A 20,504-nucleotide genomic window follows, 5' to 3' on the forward strand; every position below is an offset into this window, starting at 1 on the left:
CATTTATTATCATTAGGCAAGGATGGTTCTCTTCTCATGCTTGGCAATAAATTCCAGGTGAGTAATGTCACCCCATAGTGGCTCCACACCCACTTGCTACAATATTGCAGCATACTCATGTTCCAGTATCCTGGGCTGCCAGGTAGGCTGCGGTAGTTCTTCTCCTGTCCTTTAATAACTGCTTAGAATTGTTACTGCTTACACATGAATTTAAATTAGAGCAGCAGCCTCTCTGTCTTCTCCACATGTTTCCACACAGGATTGGGGCAGATCTGACCATTTGTTGCATTACTATTTGGAGCTAGTGCCTTTCATGCACCACAATCTACCCCACTCGTGCTACTTACCTACTGACATTCTCAATTAGAAAATCAAGTCACCAAAGGCCACTCAGTCCAGGCTTTCTCTGCCCAAACAATTGTACGCTCCAAGTTCATTTTTGGTGATGAAAACTCAGGAATGTCTCTGGTCTGTTGCAGGTCAGCTGCAGCCAGGGTATCCGTTGCATGTATTAGCAGTTCCGCAGCGCTTTACAGAAAATATTTGGCCATTCACATTAGTCCCTGCCCCAGTGGAGCTTACAATCTATATTCCCTACCACATGCACTCAAACACACATTCACGCTAGGGTTTTGTTGTGAGCCAATTAACCTTCCAGTATATTTTTGGATTGTGGGAGGAAACCGGAGTACCCGGAGAAAACCTACGCAAGTACGGGGAGAATATACAAACTCTACACAGTTAGGGCCAAGGTGGAATCAAACCCATGACCTCAGGGCTGTAAGGCAGTAATGCTAACATTACACCATCCGTACTGCCCTGTATGTAGTGGTGTTACTGTGTATTATTGTATAGTAGTGTTTTTCCCCAGGTAATTATGTATAATTGTACATTCCCATTAAGTTTGTTTCTGTAATGCGGTTAAGTTCGGTTTGAATTGGCAAGCACAGTGACCATAGATATTAATGTGCTTTACTCATGGTCAGTGCATTGAATAATAGCAGTGTAAAAAGCCATTAAGTTTAGGGCTTGTTTTATTTTACTTACTAGTAAACCTCTCACTTCCCCCCTCCAAACACAGACATAAATTACTTTTCCTTTACTCTACTTCACTCACATGTGCCTCCCCTGCTGCATCACTTCTGCTTTCCTCTTACCTCCTTATCAGCGGCGACTTGTTACCTGTGTGTCCAGGGGGGTCTACAGCCCTCTCCTGATATCAGCTATCAGCTCTCTCAGTAATGATGGGGCTTAATCCTGGGGTTGAGGCTTGACCCCAGCACTGCTAAACAGACTGGCTTCTACCGACTGCATCAACTGCAGCCCATAGAAGACAGATAGGGCTGATATTATAGCAAGGGGGTGGCTTCCCTTGGAAAGCGCTGTCTCTGCTATTGCAGGTGGACTGGCAAATCTAGGAGAAGATAACACCTCCTCCTGGAACTACCTGTCTGGCTGTGATTTGCCATGAGGCTTTCCTATGGGGAGTTACTGCCACTGCTAGACAGGCCCTGCAGGTGGCAGACGGTGGTTTTCCTGGGGGGGAAGGGGGGGGGGGGGGTTGCAACCCTTCAGCCCCTAGGTAAAATCCGCCACTGCTCCTTATGTTTGTATAACAGGTAATCAGTCCCATGATTATTTGTTGTGGTGTACACCATGCTCCTCTTGATACCCCTTTCACACCTAAGGGGGACATTTACTAAGCAGTGATAAAAGTGGAGAAGTGAGCCAGTGGGTAAGTTGCCCATGGCAACCAATCAGCATTCACGTAACATAATTTGCATACTATAACAGTATACAGAGCAGCTGATTGGTTGACATGGGCAACTTCTCCACTGGCTCACTTCTCCACTTATATCACTGCTTAGTAAATGTCCCCCTAAATCCTGGGTCTGATCAGGGTAAAGTGAAAACATTTTCAAACCATGTCACAGCTACTAAAACCCCTTTCTCACCGCATGCTGGACCCAGTTATTCTCAGGTTGTTGCCAGGGTTGCCAAGAGAAATTCTGGGCCCCAGTACAACAACTCCCACACCTAGGGGGTGTGGTCACAGAATGTTGTGGGCATGGCTACACCTCTTCGGGGGTGATCATCTATCTATCTATCTATCTATCTATCTATCTATCTAATACTAACATTAATAGTAATGTATGGATGCATGTATTACAGAACATTTATATAGAATTTATAAATTGTTTATAGCAGCTGCCTGCAGCACCACAGTACTTTGTCTGTCACTCAAAATTCTCAACTCACAGCCTCACAGGCTAGCTCCCAATGAGGTGACCAGCCCTGCTGCTGATTCTTCCGACTGAGCTGCTCCAACTGGCTGTAAGGGATGTCCCCACAGAGGGAGAAAAGCCTGTGGCGCCGGTATTCTGGCAGCAGCATTTTACCACCTGTCGGGATTCCAGTGTCTGCATTGAGACCGCCAGAATCCCGGCAGGTGATGTCATGATTGCCTCTCCTCTCTTCATACTAATGTTTATCACACTAAGGGGTTTATGTAGTAGCCTGCGAGATGCAGGCTACTGTATGTGTGGGAATTCCTGCGAGTATACCAGTATTTTCAAAGGTACAATAATTTACAAGACCAAACTGACCTGGTTTTGCCTTGAAAATGATTACCACTTTAAAAATGTGTGTATACTCGCCGGATTTCCCGCACAGCCTGCATCTGCCCCAAAGTATCTGAAAATATATTTAGAAATAAGATTTTTATACAAAGTGTGGAAATACGCCACCAGTTGGTCCAAGGACATCCCATCATTTTTTTCTACCCACATAAGGAAAGTAACGTGATCTGTCATTTCAGTGTTGTAATTGTCTGCAGATACGCCAGTTTTACATGCAGAATCACTGACTACTGTCTGTTGAGTGGATTTGCTCTAGTTTCCTGAGCCAGTACAAAAAAAAGCACATGTAGTATAATTATTACCATTTGAATACATCAAGACCGCAGTGATAGAGTTGCCAAACTTCATGTTAGATATTTCTTTTCCATGTATCACAATTATTTTTACAGTTTGTGGTCCACATACCAGCATGAGACTTGTATATTTTAAAAACAGACATTATATGGGATTTTAGGTAAGCTGCAGATTAATAAATACCGCGGATTGTATAAGAAACGTGCATCCAATTGATGGTCATTTATAAATCGCATAATATAATGCAATTTAATACATAACCCCATATATGCATAATTTTCATCGCGCTTCTATTATAAGATTGAACATCCTATCACTTTTTACTGTATATATTTCTTTATTCCCCTTTATACAGTTTCATATTTTTAATAAATTAGCAGACATTCTGAGAAAAACTTTTTTCACGTTGCCATTATGGAATACTATGTGTAGAATTTTGAGGGAAAAATACATTTATTCCATTTTGGAATAAGGCTGTAACCAGAGGTGTAGCTAGGCGCCATGGTGCCCGGAGCAAGGGTATGTTTTGGTGCCCCCCTCCCCTGTACTGAATTTGGGGCCTAGCCAACATGTGGTGGCATGTTACATTTGAAAAGAGAGAATATTTAAAAATCCTAAGTCAGGGGCTGGCTGCGCAAGGTGGCATGGTGCCATCTGCCCACCGAGCCAGTGTAATTTAAGTGTTACAGGGCCATTTTTGCATTGCATTCCCTGTGAAAAGCTGGGCCACTTGCTTGAGTCTGACCCCCAGGCTGAAAGTTGGCAGCCAGTCCCTTGGGCGGGGTTCTAGACCTTGTGGAGCTAGAGAAGAACCGTCCTTTGGGTGCCCTCATGTTTAAAATAGGGTCAGTGCATGCCGAAGGGGCATGGCTTCATTGGGAAAGTACGTGGCCACAGAATAGTACCAATTCACATTACTCCACAGTGTAGTGTCCATTATTCACATTACACCACACAGTAGTACCCCTTATACACGTTACGCAACACTCTAGAGCAGCGCACCCTCTAACTTTTTTGGCGCCCGGAGCTTGCGCTCCACCGGAGCCACCCTCGCTACACCCCTGGCTGTAACATAACAAAATGTGAAAAAAGTGAATCGCTGTGAATACTTTCTGGATGCACTGTATACTATATTATGCTATTGTTTGTTGCTCATCTTTGTCAGATCATTGTCCTGTAAACATTGACCTCATCTACTTGTATGAACCAATGTTTCCTTTTGTTACTAGAGGCAATAATCAGTTGTTTTTGACAAATCTTTCCAAGTGAAGATTTTTTTTTACCTACTGTAAATGATGCACAATCTGCCTTCCTCTCCACAAATATCTGTTACACCGATATTTTTAGTAGCTGGTGGGTGACTAATTTGAACAAAGATCATCAATAGCTTATATTTACCTAAAGGAGCTATTTCTTCTTATTAGAAATGTCGATTGTTAGTGGATCATTCCTCCTTTAAAACTGGAATAACTCAATGGTTAGAACACTTTTCATCTCTCACTCTAGACGTTTTACTTAAGACATTACAATTCTTGATTACTACATTCCCTGCGGCCAAATACACAGAGATGTACCTTAATATTTTCAATCGCTCCTATATCTCCCCCGACAGAAGATTTTTAATGGGCCTCTTAGATGACCCCTCTTGTCCTAAGTGTGGACAGCAGGATGCTGACCTTTACCACTGCTTCTGGGCTTGCCCTCTACTCAGACGGTTTTGGTTGGATGTCTGGTATTTGCATCTCAACATTTGGTTACTTATGCTCCCCTCACACCTGAATGGGACATTTTTGGCCTACTACCTTCTACTACTCGAGCCCCTAGAGAGGTTAAGAGGTTGCTCCTGGTGATCTCTGCTGCTCGAAAATCTATTTTACATATGTGGATACAAAGCTTAGTACTAGGGAGGCCAATATCAGGATCGGCGGAATCCTGGGATTCTGGCTCAAAAATGCCAGGATTTTAATCCCAGGATTGGAGCCTCCAATCACGGGATTAGATTGCGCATGTGCAGTGAGGAAGGGTGGGTGTAAGTAATACTTAATAGTAATATTAGGCGGGCGGCAGCCAAGAACACACAAATGTAGCGCCGGCCGCCAGCCAATCAGAGCTGGCGGGGAGGGTTTAGTTAGAAACTACTGGTCAAACTTTGAGAACTGTAAAGATGGTGGTAGTGAACCAAATGCGGGTGGAGAAAGGAAGAGGGAAAGAGCAGACTTCACGGCCAGTGACGTTTATGGGTCACCGTTACTGCATACAGAAAATTATATCCCTAGCGCAAGGAGAAATACTTTTCTTAATTGTATGTATGTAAACGCTACAAGCCTGACAGGTAAAAAAGGGGAACTAGAAATCCTTGCCGCAAGCAACCAGTACGATATTATAGGCATTACTGAAACCTGGTGGGACGAATCTCATGACTGGTCAGTTAATATGGAGGGTTATACGTTGTTCAGGAGAGACCGATCAAACAAACGGGGTGGAGGGGTTTGTCTTTACGTAAAGCGGTTTTAAAACCCGATGTACGGGAGGATATTCATGAGGAAACTGTAAACACTGTTGAGACGTTATGGGTTGAAATTACATGCGGGGGAAAGGGAAAGAATAAGATAGTAGTGGGGCTATGCTACAAGTCTCCTGGCATTAATATATCTGACGAGGAAATGTTGCTGAAGCAAATTGATAAAGCGGCAGGAGCAGGCGGTGTAATAGTGATGGGAGATTTTAACTATCCGGAGATAAATTGGACAAACGATTCATGTGATACTGCTAGGGGTAATGTGTTTTTAAACACACTAAATGATAACTACTTACTTCAACTAATCGAGGAACCAACTAGGCACAACGCAATCTTAGACCTGTTATTGGCAAACAAAGGCGACTTGATATCAAATATTATAGTAGTGGAGCCCATAGGAAACAGCAACCACAATATGGTCACATTCAATATCAATTTTCATAAGCAGTCCTATACTGGCTCAACTAGGACTCTGAACTTCAGCAAAGCCAACTTTAACATGATGAGAGAAGCTTTAAGGTACACTGAAGGAAAAAAACACTACAGAGAAATTGGAGGTGTTAAAATCGCTGCTCGATGAGATTACTCGTAAATTTATTCCCATGGGCAGCAAACAAAGGACTAAAAACTCCAAACCAATGTGGCTTAATGAAAATATTAATGAATTAATGGGCAGAAAAAGGCAAGCATTCAGAAAATACAAATCAGACGGGAAGGCGGAGTCATTCCAGTACTATAAGGTTTGCAACAAATCATGCAAAAAAAAAAAAAATAACGGCTAAAGTAGAAACTGAAAAGCTAGTAGCAAAGGAAAGTAAATCAAGCCCCCAAATTTTTTTAAAATATATCAACAGCAAAAGATTAAAGGAGGAGAGTATACGCCCCTTAAAGGACAAACTGGGAGGCTTAATAAAAAATTATAACGACATAGCGGATACATTAAACAAGTTTTTCTCATCTGTAGTTACAATAGAGGACCAGATGCATGAACTAACACCCAACCCCAATAAGGATAATGTCCCACTGCTTAGTGCTTCTTTAAGCTGCGTAACCAGCGTATGCGTAAAACCGGCCATGATGGCACCCACTACAACAAAGTGTCTCTCATCTGGAAGCATTTGGTTTCAACTCTAAATGCTCATTAATGATGAGAATGTAACCTGGTTTCTGAACCAGACCCAGGTTAGTCAGGAAGTACCTCAGTGGTCACATGATGACAGAAAAGGACAAGAGAGGTTGTGCTGAGAAAGGAAAGCAAGGCAGAGCCTGTCTACGCACTACATCATATGTCATGTGACTGTGGTTGCCATCGAATGACACTTTTGCAAACTGTAAGTCATTAATAGTACCTTGAATAACTAATTACAGCTAACCAGACTGAACTACAGTATATTAAGATTGTCGCTTTAAATCTAAAGAGAGAAAATTCAAACAGAACACAACTCAATTCTACAATTATTAAATCAGCCTGCTACTATGCTGGCCTGATGGCCTAACTTGATGTAAAGTATCAAAAAATAAATAAATAAAAGACTGTATCTTGTGCTGTATACAGTGTAGAGGAACACCTCACCAGATTTGTTAAGGTACCTGAACCTGTTCTTCAGAAGTCCAAAGGTACGTTCTATCAGACCCCTAGTTGTTATGTGCACGTTATTGTATTTGTGAACAACAGCAGTCGTGATCATTCTGATATCAAACTGCTTCTTTAACAGGTAAGCTCACTGGCAAGCAGCAGGCCGCCCTCTGAGGTTGGGCCAGCACATTAGCTCCGGCTGTACCCACCTGATAGCCCTGCTTCCTGTGCTTCAATAGACCATTGGTGTGCGATTTGAGCCCTGTCACCTACAGTACCACTGTGTTGATTTATGGAATCTTATATAACGTATATTTATTATATCAAATACTGATATAAGGTTTATATATTTTATATCTGCAAATATTTAATAATAGGCTTACAAATAGGTGGGCTCATAACAAAAGGGGCAATGTTAGTAATGGTTCAATCACACAATGTGTTTTGCGTAGACGTTCCTATTCATATGCATGTGAGTGGCTCAGATAGATTTGAGGAGCTATATCTCTACTGTCCATGAAATATTTCCAGGCAAAGTGTAAATATACTTTCCAGAGATATATAATCCTGGCTCATTAAACATATAAATTCTATACTTTATGACTACAAGTCAATTGTCCCAAGTTGCAGAGCCTTATATAATATATGCAGATTTCATGTATAACTTTAGTGATTCCGAAAATGAGTTCAAGACTTGGAATACCAACTCTATTTTGTCTAGTACATTTATTATAGGTGATACAAAATACAAGGTACGAGAAACACAATGATAATAAGTCTTATAATTATCTATGCTTCCTTAATCATGGTACATACATAACAAAACACAATCCGTTTTACAAACTTAATTAATACACATACCATACCCTTGCAAGAATATGTGAGGGCAAAATTCATAGCTACCTTCTTAGGATCCTGTCTCCCTTTGGACTTTGTTCCGTCTTCCTCTCCTTCTAACTCTAGCTATCAGGCCTGCCCCTTTTATCCTATATTTCACCAAATCAAACTAGCATATTCCCAACATTTCCAATGGAATAGATAATTATAGGTTTTCCATTTACATTCCAAGGTGTCATAAAACATGCTCTGATCCAAGTTGGATTGTTCTGCTCAAGCAGGCATGGTGCCATAAAACGTGACATGCCGAACCTGGCCCACTCTGCCTCAACCGAGGAGAGTATTGTAAAATTCAGGATGTCTTTTCATCCAAAGTTCTGATGTGTTAACAAGTTTTGCCTGAAGTGGTTCAGACCATGTTTATCAATAAATGTGATCTCTTTTCGTAGTAGTTAATTTAATCCACTGTTTTATGACCCATAATCTGACCTATACCTGGACAATTGACTAGCTAGTTTTATAATTGCCAAAGGCATTTTGAGCTTTGATTGTGATCTTAACTATGAATTCCAACACACCCTGTGCATACCAGAATCTGTTTGCATATTATGAGGTCTAAGCGAGGTGACCTATTGACTTTATCTACCAAGTTCTAATCATTTATTTACTGTGAATCAGGTATACAGTATACATATACCTACATATCATATTTCACGCCCGCAAACTTTTTGATTTAGTCGGACATAATGTGCTCACTCTAAATTGTACTTGGTATAGCGCAGATCAGACATTGATCCTTTGGTTAATACAGATATGAATAATGGCATGGAAGGGATGGAGTTGTGTGATGCTCAATGTATTGTGTATTCTGACTATATGGCTTACACAACTGGGAGCAGCACAGCGGGAGAGATCCCTGTTGAAAGACCTCAATAACATACAAGATAAAAAACAATTTCCCAAGTGCGCTAAATAAAAACGTATTTACAATGGTTCTTCCAGTGTTATTTCCGTAGGTATAAATTGTATACTGGAGAAAGTTTGAATCTGGGGACCTGTAACAGACACCCCTCACCAAATAGTCACCCAGTCAGAAGTCTCCAACCTAGTTTGTGAAGATACTCCCTCTCGAGCTCGCACCTTGTAAAAGGTGAGGGAGTATCTAGAGTTAATACTATATAACAAACGTATTGGTTGTATCCTACTAACATTATTTTTTAAAACACATCTTTGTGAACATTACATGATGAACTTTGTGCAAAAATTTCATTTGTTCAAATGTATGCTATTAAAATAACTTTTTACTAATTGGCCTTGGGCCTCTTGTTTGGGTGACTATTTGGTGAGGGGTGTCTGTTACAGGTCCCCAGATTCAAACTTTCTCCAGTATACAATTTATACCTACGGAAATAACACTGGAAGAACTATCGTAAATACGTCTTTATTTAGCGCACTTGGGAAATAGTTTTTTATTTTATATATATATATATATATATACACACACCCATATGCATGCTACTAAATTCTCTAACATATGAATAATATGTTCAAACCTATTTAAGCTAAACCTTACAATAATATATATATATACACTCTTAACTGGTTAAATCACATTGGGTCATGAATCATATTTTAATTCAAATCATTTGCTCTAATTCTGGAAGCTACTAAATGATATTTGTTCATGCAATTACCTACATGGCAACAACTGTCACCTATTTATTTATGGCAGGTTTTCCAACTATTTGTGAATCGTCAGTTTAATATATCCTACGATTTATATTTAGTTTGAAAATAGTGGGTTTTTGATGACTTTCCTTAAATTTTGTCTTTGGTAATTTTGCCAGTTTAAAACGCCCCAAAAATCAAGTTGAAAGCCTTTGATATCATCAAACGACTAATTACATATGTTACAGTAATTAACATCAATCTATTAGACTGTACCTATGTATCTTCTTAAAGATCTACAGTATTTATTTATTTATTCTTCTGTATAGATAAGTGTGTTTTGTAACCAAACATGCTTCTGATTTGAAAAGACAGCTTATTGACCTAATTTCCCTTGTGCAGTCTGCATGCACAACTGAATAAAGCCTTTGTTCTTTCTAGACTATCTATATTTTTGTCTTACATAAAAAGAGATTGGACCATGACTTACTGGCAAATTATCAGAGGCATGGCAAAAACCAGAATGACCTACTTCGAGATTTTTAGATAACAGACCAGGTATGTCAATACAATATTGAAGGGATAGAACTGACAAGCTAAGCTTTGTTCTTTAAACTTTATCTCGTCAAGCTTCTGGTCACTGTTTTTTTTGGAGAGTGGGGCAAATAATCATATTTAAACACAAAATTAGGGTAAAACCAATTCTAATCCAGGGCTCTGTTTCAAATTTGACCATACCATTAAAGAAATTAGCATACTTCTTTATTTGCCTACTAATTTTGTCCAAGTTGTTATTATTATTATTATTATTATTACTGAAAAGTATGTAATTCATCTTATGCATATTATCTGTCTTTTTAAACTATGAAAAGACATCCCCAATCTGCTTACTACAGTTCTCTCTTGTGCAAACTCATGTATGTTTTTTTGATGTAATGATTTGCTTGTAATTGGCATTGCATGTGTGGGGAAGTTGCTCAGTGAAACAGTTTATTATTGCATACTGTCTGGTGTTTACCTCCTTTGATCATTTGGCCATTTGTGGTCAGGTGTACTATATCTTTACATTTAGTGAGGTGTAGTCATAGTGTAAAGGACAGAGTGTGATTCCTGATTAGTAAAAAAAAAATGATACCAAAGACTGAGCAACATCTCCAAACAGGTCATTTCAACTTTAAACTTGTCATGTATGTTGTACATTCTGGACATGGCTACTAATAACAGATGCATAGACAAAATTCTTAAAGCTATGTGTGCAAATGCTAGGAGCTTAGGAGACAAAATTCCAGAGCTAATTGCGATAATGATAAGGGATAACCTGGATATTGTGGCAATTACAGAGCCATGGTGCAATGAGAATCATGACTGGGACATAGCTATATCAGGATACAATTTATTTAGGAATGATAGAATGGGAAGAATAGGAGGAGGGGTAGCAATGTATGTGAAAAAAAGCATAAATGCTACTTTAATACAAAATATTGAATACAAAACTGAGGCCCTTTGGGTCACCACAGAAACTGGGGAGAAGGACATTATTCGCATTGGGGTGATCTGTAGACCACCAGGTCAGGGGCAGAATTTGGTCAGGAGCCTATTGTTGGACATCACTAAAATGGCTTTAAAGGGAGATGTCATAATCATGGGAGACTTTAATTTACATGATGTAAATTGGGAGGCGTCTTTTGCAAGTTCAGCTACAAGTGTCAAATTTCTAAATTCCTTGCAGGGAACATCTCTGAAGCAATTGGTGAGGGAGCCCACTCGCAAAGACTCAATATTAGATTGAATTCTCACAAATGGTGACAGGATATCAAACATATATGTGGGTGAGCACCTGGGATCCAGTGATCATCAAGCAGTATGGTTTAGTTAAAGAGAGGATCCAACTCCTGTCACACAAAAACAAGGATGTTACATTTTAGAAATGCTGACTTTGCAAAAATGGGGAGATGTTTAAGTGATTGAGGGACTTGGAAAGAGTGCAGGAGAGGTGGGAAAAACTGAAAAGTGCAATACTAAGGGCAACAGACCTTTGTATCAAAAGGGTTAGGAAAAGCAACAGGAAATAGAAGCCACTGTAGTTCACAAAAGAAGTATCAACTAGTGTGAAAGCAAAAAAGATGGCTTTTAGGAAATACAGACTCAAAATAATAACGACAAAGAGGTGTATCTTGACAGACGGAAGGATGCTAAGAAAGTGATAAGATGTGCAAAGACAGAAGCTGAGGAGAAAATGGCCCAGTCATTATATAAAGGGGGAAAACTTTTTTTTAAGTATATAAATGAAACGAGAAAATCAAATTGAGGAATAATAAGATTTAAGACATAGTGAGAATTTGGTGGAGGGATACAAGGCAATAGCAGATCACCTAAATAATTATTTTTGCTCAGTATTTACTACAGAAGGAGAAGGGAAGGGGCCACAGTTAAGTTGCAAGGACATTCATAAAAATAAGGTAGTTGAAACTACATTTACAGAGGAGACGGTCCTAACAGAACTTTCAAAACTAAAAGTGGATAAATCTGTGGGCCCAGATGGGATACACCGAAGGATGCTAAAAGAGCTAAAAGATGTGCTGGTGGCACCATTAACAGACTTATTTAACCAGTCACTAAATGCAGGTGCCATGCCAGAGGACTGGAAAAGAGTGAATGTAGTTCCACTGGACAAAAGTGGAAGCAAGGAAGAAACAAGTAACTACAGACCAGTAAGCCTTACATCAGTAGTAGGAGGTAATGGGAACACTATTAAAAGAAAGAGTTGTGGAATATCTTAAATCAAACCACTTACAGGATCCAAAACAGCATGGATTTACTGGTGGGAGATCATGCCAAACAAATCTTATTGATTTTTTTTTACTCTGTGATGAAAAGAATAGATCAAGGGGGAGCTGTAGATGTAGCATATCTAGACTTTAGTAAGGCATTTGACACTGTCCCACATCGCAGACTTCTAAATAAACTTGAAAGCGTGGGGGTGGATTATAAAACAGTTAAATGTATAAGAACCTGGTTGCAGGATAGGAAACAAACAGTTGTAGTAAACGGAGTGCAAGCTATGGAAGGAAATGTTACCAGTGGAGTACCCCAGGGATCTGTACTTGGACCAGTTCTCTTTAATATCTTTGTTGGTAACATTGCAAATGGTATTGAAGGGAAAGTATGCCTTTTTGCAGATGATACAAAGATTTGCAACAGGGTAGACACACCGGGAGGAGAAAAACAAATGATTGGTGACCTAGCTAGGCTTGAGAAATGGTCAAGAACGTGTCAACTACAGATTAATGCTAAAAAATGCAAAATCGTGCACTTGTGTCTCAAAAACCCAAAGGCTAAATATAGTATCAAGGGTACTATAATGGAAACAACTGAGGAGGAAAGGGATTTAGGAGTCACTATTTGAAGTGACTTAAAGGCAGGAAAGCAATGCAACAAAGCAATGAAAAAGGCAAGTCAGATGCCTGGTTGCATAGCGAGAGGAATCAGTAGCAGGAAAAAATAAGTAATAATTCCACTGTATAGGTCATTGGTACGGCCTCATCTGGACTACTGTGTTCAGTTCTGGAGACCATATCTCCAGAAGGATATAAATACATTAGAGGATATAAATACAAAGAAGGGCAACTAAAATGGTGCATGGCCTACATCACAAAACGTACCTGGAAAGGCTAAAAGATCTTAACATGTATAGTTTGGAGGAGAGAAGGGAAAGGGGGAACATGATAGAACTTTCAAATATACCAAGGGTTTTAACAAAGTTCAGGAGGGAAACATTCTTCAAAAGAAGAGGAATATTAGAACTCGAGGACATACACTGAAACTGGATGGAGGCAGGTTCAGGGGAAATTTAAGGAAAAATTACTTCACAGAAAGGGTAGTGGACAAGTGGAATAGCCTCCCATCAGAGATGGTAGAGACTAAGACTGTAGAGCAATTTAAACATGCTTGGGATAGGCATATGAATATCCTTACAAAGAATGAAGGTTCAAAAAGGGTTGAGATTACCTAAAGGATAATAAAAGGGGCAGACTAGATGGGCTAAGTGGTTCTTATCTGCCGTCAAATTCTATGGGGGTAATTCCAAGTTGATCGCAGCAGGACATTTTTTTAGCAGTTGGGCAAAACCATGTGCACTGCAGGGGGGGGCAGATATAACATTTGCAGAGAGAGTTAGATTTGGGTGGGTTATTTTGTTTCTGTGCAGGGTAAATACTGGCTGCTTTATTTTTACACTGCAATTTAGATTGCAGATTGAACACACCACACCCAAATCTAACTCTCTCTGCACATGTTATATCTGCCCCCCCCTGCAGTGCACATGGTTTTGCCCAACTGCTAAAACATTTCCTGCTGCGATCAACTTGGAATTACCCCCTATGTATCTATGTTTCTATATTACTTAGACCTTCAAATTTCTCCCATGCTGCTCCTGTTCTCTGGAACTCTTCCTCACATCACCAGGCACATAGAGCTTCCAAGCTTTTAAACAACCCTAAAAACTAAGCTCTTTAGATGGGTTGGGGAAGGGGGGGGGGGAAGGGGGACGAGAGCAACAGAGCCCCTTGCGGGCTCGCCACAGGTTCTATTGCCCCTGTTTGTCTGCATTCCGCCATTGTGAGTGGTTGTGATTCTCGCATCGGTATCCTGACTGCCTGGATCCTGACCACCGGTAAAACAACTACATCCCCTTTAGACATGTATATAAAATGACCCCATAACAACTTGCTTCACCCAAATCTAATAGGCCCTACACACTGGGCGATATTACTGAAAGATATGAGCGATCTCGTTCATTAATGAATGAGATACCATTCATATCTTTCAGTGTGGAGGCACCAGCTATGAACGATGCGCGGCCCCGCGCTCGTTCATCGCTGGTGCCCCATCGCTTGTGCATGCAGGCCAATATGGACGATCTCGTCCATCTTTGCCTGCACTGCTATGGAGCCGGGTGACAGGGGGAGTGAAGTAACTTTACTCCCCCCGTCACTGCCCCCTCCCCTGCCGCCGGGTCGGCCGTATCCGCCGCCGGGCAGCTCGGCGGCGGACCGCATAGTGTGTACAGCCCTTAACTCTCTATGTACATGTAACATCTGCTCCACCTGCAGTGCACATGGTTTTGCCCATTATAGGAAAATGTTATTTTGCAATCAACCTAGAATTAGGCCCTATGTGTATATGATTTTTTTTAGTTGTACCTTAAAAAAAGAGACTTTTATACCACATAATTACCTTACTACTTTGTGATTTTTGTTATTTTTTTTTATCCACTCATAAAGTACATACCAGGCGTGTCCACCACCCATTTCAGATTTTTATGAACATTTTTTAGTTAAGAGAGGATATCAAAACAACTATTTCTGCCAAATATCTCGACTGTCTGACAATTTGTTTATTAAATATTGATTTTTAAATGTATTAATGATTTACTAATCGCGGCTTCTTTATCCAGTTTATTTGAAGTATGACGGGTGTTTATTAAGGAATCACCACAGAATCTCCCTCCTGAATCCAAAAATGCAAACCAAATCACTTTATCTGCCTTATGTTTCCAGTTATGGCAAAAACGCTAGGTTCAATCAACATTAGCTATCCAAAAAAAATGTAGGTGCTTAACAAAGATATACATTATTACCACACAAAAAATCGGCATGGCACTCTGTTTCATAGTGGAGAAAAAAAATAATGAAGTGTACGTTCAATTACTGTTGTACTGCATACATAATTAACACAAGAAATCATGAAATTTAAAAACTTAAACATAACTTGAGTCTATAACTTATTTAATGTCACAGAATATATGGTAAAACATGTCACAGAATAATGTCACACAGGGCCGGATTAAGCCTGGTGGGTGCCCCGGGCAATGAAGTTGTGGGGGCCCCCGCTACAGTTGATGACAAAGACCCCTGAGCCCCCCCTTACACACACATACACACATACACCCATGCTACACACACAGACGTACACACACACACAGACGTACACACACACAGGCGTACACCCACACAGACACATGCATGCATGCTACCTGTCCAGAGAGCGGCAGAGCAGCGGATGCCAGAGTCAGAGCCCCAGCACCCAGGAGCGTAGTAGTCTCCTCCCTCCTGGTGGATCAGCTATTCATTAACAACGCCACCGAGGAGGTGTTCCATGCACAGCATTTCATAGTCTCGTGGGATGCTGCATTGAAATCCCACAAGACTATGAAATGCTGTGCATGGAACACCTTCTCTGCGGCACTGTTAATGAACAGCTGAGCCACCAGGAGGGGGGAGACTACTACGCTCATGGGTGTGGGGGCCCCAAATGTGTAGGGACCCCGGGACGACCGCCCTTTTCGCCCTCCCTTAATCCAGACCTGATGTCACAGAATACATGGTAAAAAAATACTGGGTAAAGCCACTCCGTTTAGGGATGAATTCTCAGTTAAGGGTGTATGTATATCATTTGTTTTGTTTTGCATTTTGGAAACAGTGAATGATCATGTACAAGAGGGATCTGTGATGCATTTGCTTACTGCTTACAGGGGTAACCTGCTGGCATTGCATTTATGTCCTGGAACTGAGCCCTAGTCCTGTAAAATGAGCACTGTATTGCTGGTCACTCAGGATGTATAGAGGTTCCAATACTGGTCAAGCACAAGGCTCCTACCAGATCTGGAGGGTAACCCGCACCGAGATGTGTGAATTATATATGAATCATAAAGTTGGGATGCCTTTCATCATGTCTAGTTTAATCCTATTTTAGGAATTCACATGTATCAATATGAAAGAAAATTTGAAGGCTCACAAAGGTGCTACCAAATGGTTTGAACAAGGATGTGGAGTCAAATCCCCATAGAGAGGGGAAAAGAGAAAGAAACCAGGTAAATTTTAGGTGCACTCATCCAACTGATAAATTTTAATATGATTGTTGTTGTAAAGCGTATATATATCCTCAGCAGCAATATCAAATAAAGGCTTAAATGCTTAATAATCTAAATCGGTGTAGAAATTTCTTTTATATTTATATATTTGTATGGGACTAAATTGTCCTTTTTTAAGAATGGAGCAAAATATTAAAATTCATAGAGAGAGAAAAAAAGTGTAAAGTATGAGAAATTAAACAATATGTGAATAAAGATTTAAAAACAAAGCTAATGTGTTATTCCCTTAGTATAATTTCTTGTATTTATTTCAGTCGTGCACTCACATACATGTATTTATGCAGCACTGTATCCAGTGGCGGAACTAGCAAGCGGTGGGCCCAGGTGCGACAAAATGCTTTGCCCCCCCCCCCCCCCCCATCCCATCCAAGTCCACCCCCTTACCCCTTGAGAGGATCTGGTGAGGGGGACCTGCTCAGGGCCAGAGAAATGGATACCTAGCAACAGTGCCGTAACTAGACATTTTAGCACTGTGTGCAAGAAACGGCATCGGAGCCCCACCCCTGCATGCAAAACAGGGGCAGTGTGCGCCGTAGGCGCGCGCAAAAATACATAGTGGCGTGGCTTCGCGGGGAAGGGGTGTGGCCACAAAATAATACCAATTCCTAAAACGGTGCACAGTAGTCTCCATTCTTCAAATTACGCCGCACAGTAGCACCACTACACCAGGTAGAGACCCTTTTACACCTTACAGCGAACAGATTCCTCTTTTTACACATAACGGCAGACAGCGTGCCCTTGTTACCCATAGCGGCAGACAGCGTGCACTTTTTACACATTACGACAGACAGCGTACACTTTTTACACATAACGGCAGACAGCGTGCCCTTGTTAAACATAGCGGCAGACAGCGTACACTTTTTACACATAACGGCAGACAGCGTCCCCCTTTTTACACATTATGGCAGACAGCGTCCCCTTTTTACACATTACGGCAGACAGCGTACACTTTTTACACATAACGGCAGACAACGTACACTTTTTACACATAGCGGCAGACAGCGTGCCCTTGTTACACATTACGGCAGACAACGTGCCCTTGTTACACATTACGGCAGACAGCGTGCCCTTGTTACACTTTAACCCTGTCCTGCTGACGGCATTCATTAGCGCCTGATCCAGCAGGACAGGGTTACGCTAAGGAACAACGGTTAGTTTTTTGAAAGGACTTTACTGGATGGGCATTGGCTAACTGGCTTTTACATGCCCTATCACTGCCTTTCCTCTCCTATAAAACCATCAATTCCGGCGGGCGCCGTTAACTATAGTGCCCTGAGGAAGCTCAATAGGAGTGAAATGCGCATAGGCTGTAGCTATGTGTTCCCGTATTAACAATATCTAAATGTGCAAATGGCATAACACATACGTTTGAGACCTATAGAGTGTGATAAGGAGCCAAATATACTTATGTCTCAGAGGAATCCTTGAGCGCATACTATATCTATTGATACTTTATCTGTATGCTGCGGGCTAGATCTCAGTAATATTTAACAAAAGAGACAATGTGGGGCTTATACCAGATATGGGATGATATGAACTAATCCTTTTTTAAAATGTCTCATATGCAATACTGTTTCTGTGTTCAGTGGACATTCAGTGCAATTATATACACACTGCTATTAATCTGTAAACGGGCATGATTCTCTGGTACTGACACAAACTGCAACTCAGTTAAATACAATTAACAGTGAATGCGCTATCAATATGTCCTGCAAGGACACAATGTAACACTGTGCAACACGAGTGACAACTGCTGCTAATACGCATATGTAATACCAACTCATATATGCATTGCAGAAATTTGGAGTATATACGTTCCCTGTATATTCTTTAAATACCTTTATGTATTGGGATTAATATACTATGAGTATGGCCAGTGGATACTAATCATTGTAGCATCGTATCACAGGGGTGGTCTTCTGTATGCCGACGGTCGGGCTCCCGGCGCTCAGTATACCGGCGCCGGGAGCCCGACAGCCGGCATACCGACACTTATTTTCCCTCGTGGGGGTCCACGACCTCCATAGAGGGAGAGTAAAATAGTGTGGCGCGCGTAGCGCGCCACCGTGCCCGTTGCGTGGCGAGCGCAGCGAGCCCGCAAGGGGCTCATTTGCGCTCGCCACGCTGTCGGTAAGCCGGCGGTCGGGCTCCCGGCGCCGGGATGCTGGTCGCCGGGAGCCCGACCGCCGGCCAGCCGTAGTGAACCCGTATCACAGGGATATATTCCATCACAGTATAATGGAATTACCTATTTCTGTGAATTAACATCACATGGGAAATACTAAACCCATCTCTTCTGCACACTATTTTATGTATTATTAATAGCAGTGGTTGGTATCAGAGATTGCTGAGGTTTATAAAACAGATAGTTTTGAACACAGTGCAGTGAGACTTTAATCAAAGCATATCCCCATTAGCTCTCTTTAATATCTAGGCTATTCACACCATATTATATAAGCTTCTTTACTGTGTATGATAGTCTATGATTTCAAGCCTGAGTCACATACTTAGCAACATTGTTTCACCACAGAGTTTATAACATTAGAATCAGTTTACTATATTCATAGCCTTAAGGGCAGGAGTGGTGACTTTGTTGCATATTTTTGAAACATGGTTAAAATTTGATGTAACAGTTTGTGACTCAAAAGAAAGACAGCATATTTTTCTCTGTTACAGTACATAGGCTCCAGCTAATACGAAAATTGTAGGTCTCATATGAACATAGCACTGATACAGTGCTGCATAAATACATGTATGTGAGTGCACGACTGAAATAAATACAAGAAATTATACTAAGGGAATAACACATTAGCTTTGTTTTTAAATCTTTATTCACATATTGTTTAATTTCTCATACTTTACACTTTTTTTCTCTCTCTATGAATTTTAATATTTCACTCCATTCTTAATAAAGAACAATTTAGTCCCATACAAATATATAAATATAAAAGAAATTTCTACACCGATTTAGATTATTAAGCATTTAAGCCTTTATTTGATATTGCTGCTGAGGATATATATACGCTTTACAACAACAATCATATTAAAATTTATCAGTTGGATGAGTGCACCTAAAATTTACCTGGTTTCTTTCTCTTTTCCCCTCTCTATGGGGATTTGACTCCACACTCAGGATGTATGCTTTCTGGTTTATCTTCTTAATAACAGCAAACAAAGGGTTTATGCACAAAAACCTGCCTTTTTTTATATCACGGAAGATTGTTACCATTTGCATTAAGCAAATTAACGTAGATGCAGGGAAAGATGTGAGCCGGTCTATATATTTTCTATTTGTACCTCTTTTATTTTTTTCATGTACATTTTTGTTTCAGAAATGATGTGAAAGAAGTAAGAATGCACTCCAGAAGATAATACATTGCTTTGGGCGTTATTAAGGAGCAGAAATTCCAGTTATTTAAAATGTAACTGCCTTGAAGTCTGCTGTCTTTGTTACCTGTGGCAGAGGCTTACAGAGGAGTCGCTGGTCAGCTTTGGTGGACTGTCGTCTGTGCCGACCTCATGCTGCCCAGGTCAGATTTGTCATTAAAAACACCTGCAGCGTGGGAATCGCTGACATTTTATATAGATCAGTGCACCTCTGGTAGATTTATATTAAAGTACCAGTACTTGTTATTAACACAAGAGTTGCATATAGATGATCTCTTCATTAGGAATAGCACATATTGCACCAAAAATGTCAATCAAGTATTCATGGTGCAGCAGTAAATAAAGAACACCGGGAAGCACTGATTATATAGATGAATCCTCATTAATTAAAATTATATTCTGTCCCAAAAGAACATTAGCGTGAAAAGTCCAGTAATTAGAGAGCCTCTCTTCAGTTAATTATGGATTACCGGTGGGCGGGATTCCGGCTGTCAAAATCCCGACAGCAGCATCCCACCTGCCAGAATGCCGGCAGCAAGGCGAGCGCTAAGAGTCCCCTCGCAGGCTTGTGGCTCGCTGCGCTCACCAAAGGCTCTATTCCCACTCAGTGGGAATAAGCCGGTTGCGCCGAGATTCTGGCCGGCGGCATTGCCA

At 40.8% G+C, this 20,504-nt stretch overlaps 1 protein-coding gene across 9 annotated transcripts in view; it reads left to right on the top strand.

Annotated features, from left to right (window-relative positions):
• DGKA (diacylglycerol kinase alpha) overlaps positions 1-20,504 on the top strand; it is a 328,604-nt gene that overhangs the window by 124,562 nt on the left and 183,538 nt on the right. The window contains exons 2-3 of one of the 9 annotated variants that reach the window (XM_063952596.1): positions 9,974-10,090; positions 19,796-19,993. The exons of 7 other annotated variants lie outside the window; for them this stretch is intronic. The gene's annotated coding sequence lies outside the window, so the exon portion shown is untranslated. The remainder of the gene's footprint in view (positions 1-9,973; positions 10,091-19,795; positions 19,994-20,504) is intronic. One more of the 9 variants, XM_063952595.1, reaches the window with a different exon arrangement.

Source organism: Pseudophryne corroboree, chromosome 2 (assembly GCF_028390025.1).
Source record: "Pseudophryne corroboree isolate aPseCor3 chromosome 2, aPseCor3.hap2, whole genome shotgun sequence".
NCBI lineage: Eukaryota > Metazoa > Chordata > Amphibia > Anura > Myobatrachidae > Pseudophryne > Pseudophryne corroboree.